This window comes from Phyllobates terribilis, unplaced genomic scaffold (assembly GCF_046119375.1).
Source record: "Phyllobates terribilis strain yellow unplaced genomic scaffold, ASM4611937v1 Scaffold_4__5_contigs__length_816908805, whole genome shotgun sequence".
Classification (NCBI taxonomy): Eukaryota; Metazoa; Chordata; class Amphibia; order Anura; family Dendrobatidae; genus Phyllobates; species Phyllobates terribilis.
This window is the reverse complement of record NW_027362764.1, coordinates 94,093,630-94,106,024: the sequence shown is the minus strand read 5'-3', so window position 1 is coordinate 94,106,024 and position 12,395 is coordinate 94,093,630. Positions and strand designations below refer to the sequence as shown.

The 12,395-nt window shown below is 43.3% G+C and overlaps 1 long non-coding RNA gene across 1 annotated transcript; it reads left to right on the top strand.

The window, feature by feature from the left end:
- Nucleotides 1-7,286: 7,286 nt before the first annotated feature.
- Nucleotides 7,287-12,171, top strand: LOC141264202 (uncharacterized). The gene is made up of 3 exons (XR_012319825.1): nt 7,287-7,435; nt 7,947-8,005; nt 9,003-12,171. It is a non-coding gene; the product is annotated as an uncharacterized lncRNA (long non-coding RNA).
- Nucleotides 12,172-12,395: the final 224 nt, after the last annotated feature.

The window sequence follows — 12,395 nt, the reverse complement described above, 5'->3', positions numbered from 1 at the left end:
TAGAGACCCCCACCTGGGAAGCCGCAAAGCCACAGTGGTGGCGAACCAAATGGACTGCAGCAGCTAAACCCGGCAAAGGTAATACACTGCGTTATATGGACATTGATATGGACATTGCTAATTTATTACCTTGCCGTAGGCTGTAACTTGAGCCAAGTGGGCCTGTCTGCCACTTGGGGCTCGTGGACGTTATATGTGTGAACAGCAGTTTATGATAATAATAAACGGCTGCATTGTGAAATACCGGAAGGACATTGCACGTGTGCTTAATTTACCCGGTGCAGCGAGTATCCCCCATTAGAATGACTAGCGCTGCCTTACAATATGTAATATCCCCATATATTGGAATAGCCTAAATATGAGTATCAGGTGGAACAATTGTACAAATCCAATTAGAGTTGAGAAAGCTGATTGCTGTCTCGTAGCTGCACATGTGTTTGACGTGCCGGGCCCAAACAGCTGATCACTGCGGTTAGACTATTATCCGCTACAGCTTAGAATACTGACATGATTCTCCCTATTATTGGAGTACCGCCATAAAGTGCATATTCCTAGGGTTAAATCTCATTCCCCCCTACACTAACATACAGCTCAGATACATTCCCTGACGCGCGTTTCGCCGGTATACCGGCTTTTTCCTTAGGAAATGAGGAGTTATTCGGTGCAGCGGACTGCTCCTCAGTGTTACAAAAGACATGATCGCTTGGCAGTGAGATTTTTCTACTGCTAATGATTTTGAATGGTGCCGGCTCAGTATATATGTTCATCAGGTGGTGAATAGTCGTGCCCAAAGGCAGACTTACATATGATAGTGAAATATTTTGCTGTTACAGCAATCAGCTTTCTCAACTCTAATTGGATTTGTACAATTGTTCCACCTGATACTCTACAGATGCATGAGCAATTTTATATCTATAGGGTTTTAACAAATTAATAAAGTTTATGAATTTTAACATTTCTTTATATCCACACTTCTCCTACTTTCCCCTTCCCCTATCTTACATGACTATTTTGGTGGTGCACACCTGTGGATATAGATCTGATGAGAATAGACCATCCTTTTGGTTTTTTGCTGATCGCCTCCATGCCACGCTGCATTGATGCAGTAATTGATGCAAAAGGAGCCCAGACCAAGTATTGAGGGCATTTACTGATCATACATTTCAGTAGGACAATATTTCGGATTTCAAAAACATTTTTTATAAAGTATTCTATTTTACTGAGATAATGACTTTTGTGTTTTCATTGGCTGTAAGCCATAATCATCAACATTAACAGAAATAAACACTTGAAATAGATCACTCTGCTTGTAATGACTCTATATAATATATGAGTTTTACTTTTTGTATTGAAGAATTGAAATAAATTAACTTTTTGATAATATTCTAATTTTGTGACATGCACCAGTATATAATGGGTGATATATATATATATATATATATACAATATAGAACACTGTAGACTTATAGTTGTGGCACTTTCAGTCACTTGGTATAAAACATGGCTGCATATATATAATGATAACTGATGGAGGAGCCAAAAACAAAAGACCATTGAGGTCAGATCCTTTATTCAAGAGCATTTCTCTACTGTCTATAAAGTTGTGACCCATTTCTATTCCTCCATTCTGTAAAATTCAAGTAAGTAACATCAGGGAGGGACCTAGAGCTGATTAGGACCTTTACAGGTAACCTCCAGCTTTCTGTCCTGCACCGATCATTGTCAGGCAGGAGAGGGAGACTTGTGCAGCTCTCTTCCTGCACATGTCTCTCTTTCCCTCCACATCCTCTCAGGCCAACTTGCTTTCTTTATTGCAGTCCCTATGGCTGACGCGGCTGTAGTTCTGTGAAAAGGATAATGAATGTCAATTGGTGAGAATGGAGATAATGAACGGAAGGTCACAGAAGGAGCAATAAACTATTTACTATACAAGATGCAGTGTTCCGGCGATGGGATGGGACATCTACTAAAAATGTGCAGAACTCTGCACGTTGCTTTTTTGCTTTGTTTTATGAATTCAATTATAAAAACACTGCAAATAAAAAACACCTGAATTTGGTCTATGTTATGTGTCCAATAGTGAGATAGAAGAGGGAGAAGTGATTATAGAACGTGTAACATCAGAGAGAGGAGAGGAAAATGGCGGAAAAGAGAACATCGGACTGTAAGTAGAGAGACGGTGACATATACAGATATTATAGATTGTATATGATTGTAGATATTTAATAGTAAATGGGGAATGACTTGTTATAACTGGGAATAGACTAAGGAGGATGTAAAACATGGCTGTACATATACCTGAGTATCAGAGGCTTATTGGGGGCTAATGATTTAGGGGGCCCCTACACCAGGGTTGTAGTAAACACAATGTTCTGAGCCCCTGGTCTTCACTGAGCAGTGATGCCACAATTTGGCCATTGGAGATTGAGGACAGTTGAAATGATGGCCACTGTGACTAATAAAGATGAAGGTAGAGGCGCTGATAGGTGGTGCAGGGAAATGGAGGTCTTCCAACTGCTGCAATGAAACCTAACTAGTAGACAACCTGAGAAACCGGTGATCGCTGTCTCTGTCAGCTTCCTCGCCTCTGCTGATCAGTGTTGGACAGGAAGAGGGAGACTCGGGGTCTCTTACTGCACAAGTCTCTCTCTCCCTACCCGGCTTCTCTGACCCTGTAGCAGTCGTTATAGTTGACACAGTTATAGTCCTGCCCCTCTAAATGGGTCAGTGAATGTCACTTGTAAAGGGGATAATGGACAGAGGTCAGAAAAGGAGCAATAAATGGCAAATGGTCACAGAAATCAGCACCTCCTAAGTGTCACTTGCCCCGTTAGTTCCCTTCCGGTTTCCCATTTCCAATTTATTGCTCACATAGCGCCCTACAGAAAAGCACTAAAAAGGGAGAATGAATGGTAAGTGGGCAGTAAAGGAGGCGCTGAATTCTGCGCCAATTTGCCATTTATTGCCCCTTTATTTATGCCATGTATTTCTAGTCAGGGCCCAGTTGCCCTCATTTAATCACCTAACACTGAAATGAATGACTAGAGATTTGTACTTGTTGTGTTTCTGCCCCGGTGCCGGAGAAGGAGAAGGCTGCTGTGGTCTTACGCCCTGACTCCAGTCACCAGATACAGACTGGTGCGACGTCATCATTGCATTGATCTGTGCCACTGTTTACTATACAAGATGTAATGTTTTGGGGACTGCGATGGGAGACCTCCTGACACTGTGCAGAACTGTGCGCGGTGCATCTTCACCATATTTTTCTGAATTAATTTATAAAAACACTGTAGAAAAAACACCATGATTATATTGTATGAAGCCAAACACTCCACATAAGGGAGCGATACAAGCATGGTCATTTATGAGACAGTTACTGCATACAGTCTATGTTATGTGTCCAGTAGTGAGGAAGAGGACGGAGAATGGAACATGGAACCTATAACACCAGAGACAGAGGAAGATAACACCGGAGGGTAAGTAGAGAGACGGTGACATATACAGATATTATAGATTGTATATGATTGTAGATATTTAATAGTAAATGGGGAATGACTTCTTCTAACTGGGTATAGACTAAGGAGGATACAAAACATGGCTGTACATATCCCTGAGTATCAGAGGCTTATTGGGGGCTAATGATTTAGGGGGCCCCTACACCAGGGTTGTAGTAAACACAAGGCCCTAAGCCCCTGGTCTTGGCTGAGCAGTGATGCCACAATGTGGCCATGGGGGATTCAGGACAGTTGAAATGATGGCCACTGTGACTCATAAAGATGAAGGTAGAGGCGCTGGTAGGTGGTGCAGGGAAATGGAGATTTTCCAACTGCTGCAATGAAACCTAACTAGCAGACAACCTGAGAAACCGGAGATCGCGGTCTCTGTCAGCAAGTTGTCAAGCACTTTTCCAAGTGATGCTAAAAACGCTTGACAAACGCTTCTACCTGGCGGGAAAAACGCATGTAAAATCCGCATGTGTTTTTCCTGCCAGGGAGTAGCGTAAAAAATATACAGCATTTCTGCATCGTGGGCACTTAGCCTTACAGGGAATCTGTCAGTAGCTTCAACCTCCCTAAGCCGTCTATATGGGCATACAGGTCAAAGAAAGTTTTCTCTGGATTAAAGGAAGAGTCAGACAGCCGTATAATTTGGACGAGGATCGCAACACAATGGCCGAACTGGCCAGCGGATTTCCCACCCTTACTTGACATCATGTATTTCTATACTGCTGTTACGCTCAGGTTAGGAGAGCCACTGGCTAGTCTGAGCATTGCGTTGCGATCCTCGTCAGCGTTATACAGCCATCTTACTCTTCCCAAAGACATCGGTCGCAGATATCAAGGTATCATTTTATTCAGCGTCCTATGACCTACATGCCCATATAGACGACTTAGGAGGGTTAATTCTACTGATAGATTCCCTTTAAAAAAGCAAGAATGAATGGCATGTGGGCACTAAGGAGGCAATGATTTTTGTGCCCATTTGGCTATTATACCCCCATTAATTATCCCATTTATTTCTATTCGCTGCCCGAATGTCCTCATTTAATCACCTTAAGCTCATGATGACTGACTTAGGCATTGTACTTGTGCTGCCCTCTTTGAACTGAGAAGGAGACGGCTGCTGTAGTGTTTTGTCTTACGCCAGGGGTCACCAACCTGTAGGTCGAGAGCCATATGTGGCTCGCAGGCCATGATGTGTGGCTCGCGGCTGTCTGCAGGAGCTGGATGTGGCTCACGACCCTCTCTCATAGCTGAATGTGGCTCTCAAAGTAAGAAAGGGGACCTCTGTCTTACGTCCTAACTCCTACTACCTGCAGACACAGACCGGTGTGATGTCATTATTGCGCTGACCTGTATCACTATTTACTACACAACACGCAGTCCTCTTACTCTTAAAAGCGCCACCTGCTGGAGCCATGCAGTACTGTGCGCAGTCCTGTAATGTTTGGAATTTGTCAAAAAAATCTTACACCTATTCATGAACGGTGGATTTATCCGAAAAAATGTACCATGATTGTGACTCGCCCCCTGGGCCGTGGGGCACTCGGATCCGGGCAATAGGGGAACGATGGGGGTAGTAGTGGCGACCCGGTCCATGGCTCAGGGTGGTCAGACCAGTGGTAGTCCCTTTATAAGTTTTAAGTGATGTCCGACTACGCCACCCGTGGATTGCGGTTATTAGGAACCGCCGCTGCAAGGCAGACCGCTGGGGCTGATGATGTATGCAGCTGGGATAGTGTGACTCCCCACGGGAAGAGTGCGGCCCCAGGGCAGTATAATGGATGGTGGGAGTGATGGTAGTGAGAGTCCCAGTGCTGATAGTGCTGGAGGAGCAAGGAGCACACAGACAACAGGTTGCAGTCCAGGGTCTTTACTAAAACAGGTGAACTGACCCACAAACAGTCCCGGCTAGGAGGGGACCTGGATGTCTGAGAGCAATTGGGAAATTGGCCCTGGTCAGGGTGAGGGTGTAGGCCTACCGTGCTCTCTGCGCTCCTTCTGGCTATTTCCTCCTTATAGGATAACAGCCCACGGTCCCGAGCTCACAGTGTATTCTCGCCTGTATGGCCTGCAACGTGGGTCCCTTTCTACTCCCGGCCTGGTACAGTTTTGCTGGTCCCTTCTGTTGTGGCAGGGCCTCCGGGCTTCTTAGGCCAAGGAACATACAGTCCCCTGCGGACTGGTTATCTGCTGCAGGACGTGGAATCCTCACAGCCTCAGACACCAAAGTCTGGTAAAATGGAGTTCTTTGTCTGCCAAGACAGGCTCACTTCGCCTCTTGTCTCTGGCTTGTGGCTCTTCTACTGCCACACTTCCTCTTAGGTGCTATACAACTTTCTGTCCCTGCTCTGCTCTGGGACAAGTCTCAGTCCTGAGACAGGTCGTCCAGTTCTCACTAACCCTGCCCCCAGTTCCAGCTTTTATAGGGGCAGCCTGCTCCCCCTACTGGCCTGAGACAGGAGGTATTGCATGCTAATGTTCCCCTGACTAGAGAACCTCCCCCTTGCTCTCAGACACAGCTTTATTATATTTGTGGCATCCAGGCCAGGGTGACACAATTGCATTGCATGAACCCACATTAACACTCCCCATAAAAGAGCAAATACAACAATGGTCAGTCATGAGAGCGTTACTACATATAGTCTATGTTATGTGTCCAGTAGTGAGGAAGAGGAGGAAGATGAATATATAGTGTTTGAGATAAGAGAAGAAGAAGACCGCAGCGCAGAGACCACCACACTGTAAGTAGAGACTGAGATAGTGACATATACAGATATTATAGGCTGCATATGATTTAGTAGCTAATGAATGACTTGTTATCACTGGGCAGAGACTGAGTAGGATCTAAAATATGGACGTACATATTGGGGGGGTTATTGACTTAGGGATCCCCTACACCAGGGTTATAGTAAGAACAATTTTCTGAGCTCCTGGTCTTGTCTGATTAGCGATGCCGCTTCAATATGGCCATGGGGCACTGAATACAGACACTGGCCCCTCTACCTTCAACCTTGGTAGTCACAGCGGCCATCAGAAAAACCATTTCCAGTGCTCCATGGCCACTTCGGAGAGACAAGAAAAACGTGGATTTTTCTGGAATAAGACATCGGATCGCAGATATCAAGGTATCATTATATTCAACCTCCAGTGACCTACATTCCCATATAGACGACTTAGGAGGGACGATCCTACTGACAGATTCTTTTTAAGTCATTGCATTTATTTAGGAGACACACTAGATGATAGTTTCTAAGTATCTCTGTTTCTAATGAAAATTTCATTTAATTGACAGGCCAAATGTAAAGACAGCGTGGGCCGACACAGAGCCAATCCCGTAAGTAATAAGAGCAATCATGGCGGCATTTTGTCCAATGAGACCTTGGACTTTTGAACGATGACGTCATATTGTGATATAAGCGCCGGACATTATACAGGACAATATCACTGTATATATCCTCATAGACTGATCAGGATGATAATGTGAACTGTCTGAATCTCAATTTGTTTGTTTGGATTTTTTTTAAGACGAAAACGTAAATGGTGGAAGCCAAAATTCATCACCAGAACGAGCAGCAGCACAATAAAAAACATGTAGGTACTTTAACCTCTTCCCACAAATGGACGTGTCCTTATGCCCTAATTTCTGTCTTCTAGATGCAAAAGTATTCAGTGATTCATCCTGGCAGAAGATCAGTTCCCATGCATGTGAATGTGATATTTATACAATGAGCTAATAATTAGTAATGACATATATCCATATATCTATATCATGTAGAAATGTACAGTATAGGAGAGACTTTATGTTTATTGTCTGTGTCCTTTTGAGACTAGGATTTGTTCCCGATAATTATTTTACAATGTTGATTTTTTAATCATTTCTTCTATTTCTTCAGCAGCAGAAGAGATGACGCAAAAGTGCAACGTCTCCCAAAGTAAGTAAAAGTTCCCCCGTTGTTATATGTGATATGTTGTTACACTGGGGCTCAAAATATTGTGTCTTCCCTTTATATCGTTATACTGTATAGTATATTTTAATGGAAGAAACCAATATTTAAATGTCTATCTATACATCCAGGCTTGGACTGGCCCACAGGAGAACAGGAGAATTCTCCGGTAGGCCCCTGTGAAGAAGTACTAATGAGTAGTGCAGAAAAATAGTATCATCTTATCATTCATTAAACAAGCTAGCCAAATTAATATTACATAGATGCAAAAGTAAATTTGTTTACTAGGCTCAGGTTATTTTTGCATGTAGCTGAACAGTGGGCCCAAAGAATCACTGTTACTGGTGGGCCTTTGCCAATCCAGTCCGATACTCTACATTTCCCATAGTGAGAGAAAAGCATTTCCCTTTTCAGCTCCCGACTTCTAAACTTACTGACCCTCCCGTCCTTTGTTCTCCATTTTAAATACTATTTACCAATTTTTTGGGCTTCCTCTTAGGCTCCTCAGAGCGTTTGTATGCTGCTGCTGCAGTATGGCGGCAGAGTAAGGAAAAAATAGTAAGTGTTTTTTTTTTTTAATTATTTTTTATTGAATGATTTTAAGATTTACAAAATCTATTCAGTATCATCTTAAGTTTTCAATAATTATTATATAAACAGTCTTGTGGTAACAAAAGAGTTTTATTCTTATGAAAAAACGCACAATCATACGCTGCATAACCCCTTATCGTTTATTAAAATATTAATATCATCACATTTATAGAACTATAGCCACAGACATAGTAATGACAATTATGTCATTCATTATTGTGTGAGAAAATCTGCTTTATGACCATAAGGCTCATTTCACAAGATCAGATCCTGTCCTGTAAGATCAAGAGATCAAGACTTTCCATGGAACAAAAATTCTAATTTTAGAGGGCAGGATTCACTCCTTTCATTGGCTTTAAACTTATGACTAGGTATGAGCGGACCCTTTGAAGTTCAGGTTCGTCGGGTTCGACCGAACTTTAGTCCAAAGTTTAATTTGGGTACCATAACTGAACCCGAACTCCATAGCAATCATTGGGGACCCCAATCTCTCTCTCCTCTCCCCACCCCTTTTCCCTGGACTCCCAAACTTTAAAGCAGACTTTTGGGAGAATTCCGTGTTCAGCACCAGACTCTAGGTGTCCGGTACGAACCTTGAACTTTGCAGTTCGGGTTCACTCATCTCTACTCATGACTCGTGCATGTAGCCATGATATGCTCATGTGAGATGAGCCTCCGTAATTATAGTTATACTTCTGCTTGCACCTGCACAGACCAGTTTACTGTCACTATGGTAAGTAGAGCTCATTCCTGACTTTGCTGTAGGACCCAACGTCCAATAATCTGCAGATATGACTGACCACCGGTCATATATATTGTGGTTCCGTCCTGTATTCACAAAGCCTAAGTTGACAAAAGACAAGGAGAAAAATCACCTTGCCTATGTATTGTTACTGAGGCCAGTATAGACATGTGTAGGCAAGTGGACCTGACAATGTTTATTTTTCTTCCCTTTTTTTTTAAGTCTGTGGAGAGAAATGACCAGACCTCAATATCCAGAAAGGCACAGTATACTGAAACAGGCACCAAGATACAGACAGAGGGAACCTACCCCAAGGAGTCGATGTGAAGGAATACTATAGGCACGAGACGCGGTATCCACCGCTCATCATGTAGGCTGCCATGATGGGGGTTGTGGAGTGTCCACTAAGTAGCCTGGGGGCGGGATCACCGTACTGCCACGAGCCTATCACTGCTCAGGATAGGACAGGCTGGCAGTCTCTTGCCCGTGGCCGGACGGTGAGGGGGGGAGTGTCCCTACAAGTGTGGTGTCACAGGATGTGACATCGGAGGAGGCGCCACCGACTGGTAGTCCCGGATGTGCAACGTCACAGGAAGTGACGTTGGGTGAAATTGCTCTATGTAGAAGACAGAGCGGCAGCGTGGGGCGTGTCTTAGGAGGTGTGGGCCATGTCTGCAGTCCACAGGGATATGAAAGCCAGTGATTGCGTTCCAGGACAAGGACCAGGACAAGTGTCTGCAGTTCATGGATCTAGGATGCTTCTCTCTTTTTCAGCATGCTCACCCGATTGCTCCCCCCTCGTCTGGAAGGAGGCATTTTTTCAATTATTTGGAATCAAAATTGGGACACATTGTGTCCCTTTGTGACAAAATGTTGGGGTACCGGGAGTAGAACATTGTTACACCTTATGGTAAACTTATGTTTGGATATCCTGTTTTTGATGGCTTGCATTGTCTCCCCCACATAAGCTAAGCCACAAGGGTACTTTGGATATACGAAACTAGTGTCACACGCATAGAAACCTTTTACCAGATACTGTCTGCCTGTATGGGGACGGTAAATGGTGTCCCCTCGCAGCACATTGCTACACTGGTGGCACTGTAGACATAGGAAAGTCCCTTTCCGTGAGGTATGGAGTAAGCGTTGTAAGGCCACCGGATTTGAGGGACTCACGTCGGCTTGAACTAATGAATCCTTAAAGTTAGGTGCCTGCTTAAAACATGGTAGAAAGGGTAACCCAAATTCCGGGATGTGTGGATAAGCCGAGAATATTCCAGTGTCGTCGGATTGTTTTGTGTAAGATGTATGCATACGGGTGGAACGTGTGAATGAAGGGAATGCGGCCTGTAGAGGATGACTGACTGCTTGTAGGGGATTCGTTTTGTTTTAGGCTCTCGGGAGGATAACCCCTTTCTATGAATCTCTGGCAATCTAATTTTTCCTCTGTAAGCGTAATGGGTTATTACTGACAATTCTATCAACCCAATAAAGTTGGGATTTGGGGATAGAATATTTCATAGTAACCGGATGGTTATTGGTGAAGTGTAGGAGTCAGTTTCGGTCTGTGGGTTTCTTGTATAAATCTAAAAAGATAGGCTTTTCTGCAACGATTAGAGATTTGGAGGAAATATTTACCACTAATGATAGGGTTGGGTTTGGGAGCGCGTCACCCTGTTGAAGTCCGTGTTTCCTCCTGCTGCCTCTTCGGGTCTTCTTCGGCGAGGCTGCCTATTTCGGTAACCTAAAAACTGAGAAGAGGTGGTAAAGTTGTCCCGCCGGTCTGTATCCGAACAGGAGGTAGATTGGTTGGTAGTAGATCTGGTGTATCTGGTTGAGGGATTCCTTGAGGTGCGTTTGTCCTGCCATCTGTACACTCTATTGTGGTCGTAGTCCTCTGTGTCGCGTGCAAATTTAGTGCGTTTCCTGGTTTCTGTGTCGCGACGGTGTTCGTCAATCAATCACCTTCCTTTGTGATTGTCCCCAGAGCCCAGTTACATGGAGGGTGGACCCAAATTTTCTGTCCCTCTAACTACTGGTAGACTGATTTATATGTTGCATTGCGGCATCTCTACAGTAGTGGTTCCGCTCTAATGTATTATAGTGTTTTAACACAGCTAGGCAGCACAGAGATGTAAGAGATTGATAGTGGTAAATCGGTACTGGAGACCATCTTGTCAGTGTTGCATGTTATGGCTGGCAGCCCATAGGGCATGGAAATTCAGCACAGTTAGATAATACATGTAGGTGGCAGGGTAAGACTATTAGCTGCCAAATGCAGTCTAATTTGTAATGGGATATTATACACCAACACCCCTTCATACACTAGTACATATTTCCTGATGACAAACTTTGATATAAAGCCAAAGATCCCAGGCTCATAACACCCACATGGGACGTGGCATGACGTGCTCAGTACACAATAAGGTACAAATAATGCTGATGAACCCTACAAAATCAACAGAGTGGTCTCCTGCTCTCAGCAAAGAATGAGGCTTTACAGTATACATTGAATGCAGCCTGGTTCATCTTAGAGATGACTCTATGCCGTTATGAATATAGGTTATGTGTCCAAGATAATAATGGACCAGGGTGTACCTATACATGCTATACATCATGATATTAAATATGGATGCAGCTGTGATAGTGTATACGTCTGCATACACAATGTCACATGGGTAGTTGTATGCGAACAGGTAAACTACTGTATGTACTGATTTGCCTTGGCCCCATCAATAATTCTATTCATCTAGTATCATGGACATTACTCGTCCAGCAATATATATGAATCTGGTATGAAACCCAATGTGCTTTGCAGCATCTCCGATATCCCATCATACAGCAGATTTCACTGAACGCAAGCCAATATTATAACAGCACAGTCAAAGAACCATGCTCAATGCTAGTACTGGAAACCATCTGGGTTAGTGACATCCCATGCATATGGTCTGGTATTGGCTCGCTTGCTCCATCCTGGAGATTGACTGACCTGACTGAGAGGTTGGAGGGCAGAATGGGAGATTATTTTTTAGGAGATGCCAAATCTATGTCCCAGATGTTTGAGATCCTATTATATTTCTCTGTTTTAAGCTATTTCTAACCCTTTTAAATCAGTATATAGGGCAATAACAGCAAGCAACAGACTCTAGTGTAGGGGAAATTACTTTGTTTCCTTCCCCAGACCAGCAGACAAAACTTTTAAATAGGGACAAACTAGCACCTACAGCTTTTCAGGTGCCTAGAACAGAACTTTTTGTTACTTACAGGAGTGGGTGCAGGTATATGTTTGTTTGTTCTGGACACTGTCAATTCAGTATTTGTCATAAATAAAAAAAACGTATGTTTTATGAAACGTAGTATGTATCTGAGTTCAGTACAATTATTTCATGATATTTTGGAGGAGATGAAAGGAAAGTGATGGAAGAAAATTGAATGAACACATATAGTAGTTATAGTATTGAAACTTAGACAAAAACTGGTTAAAGAAGCAATTTAATACAGGTGCATCTCACTAAATTAGAATATTATAAAAAAGTTAATTTATTTCAGTTCTTCAATACAAAAACTGAAACTCATATTATATAGAGTCATTACAAACAGCGTGATCTATTTCAAATG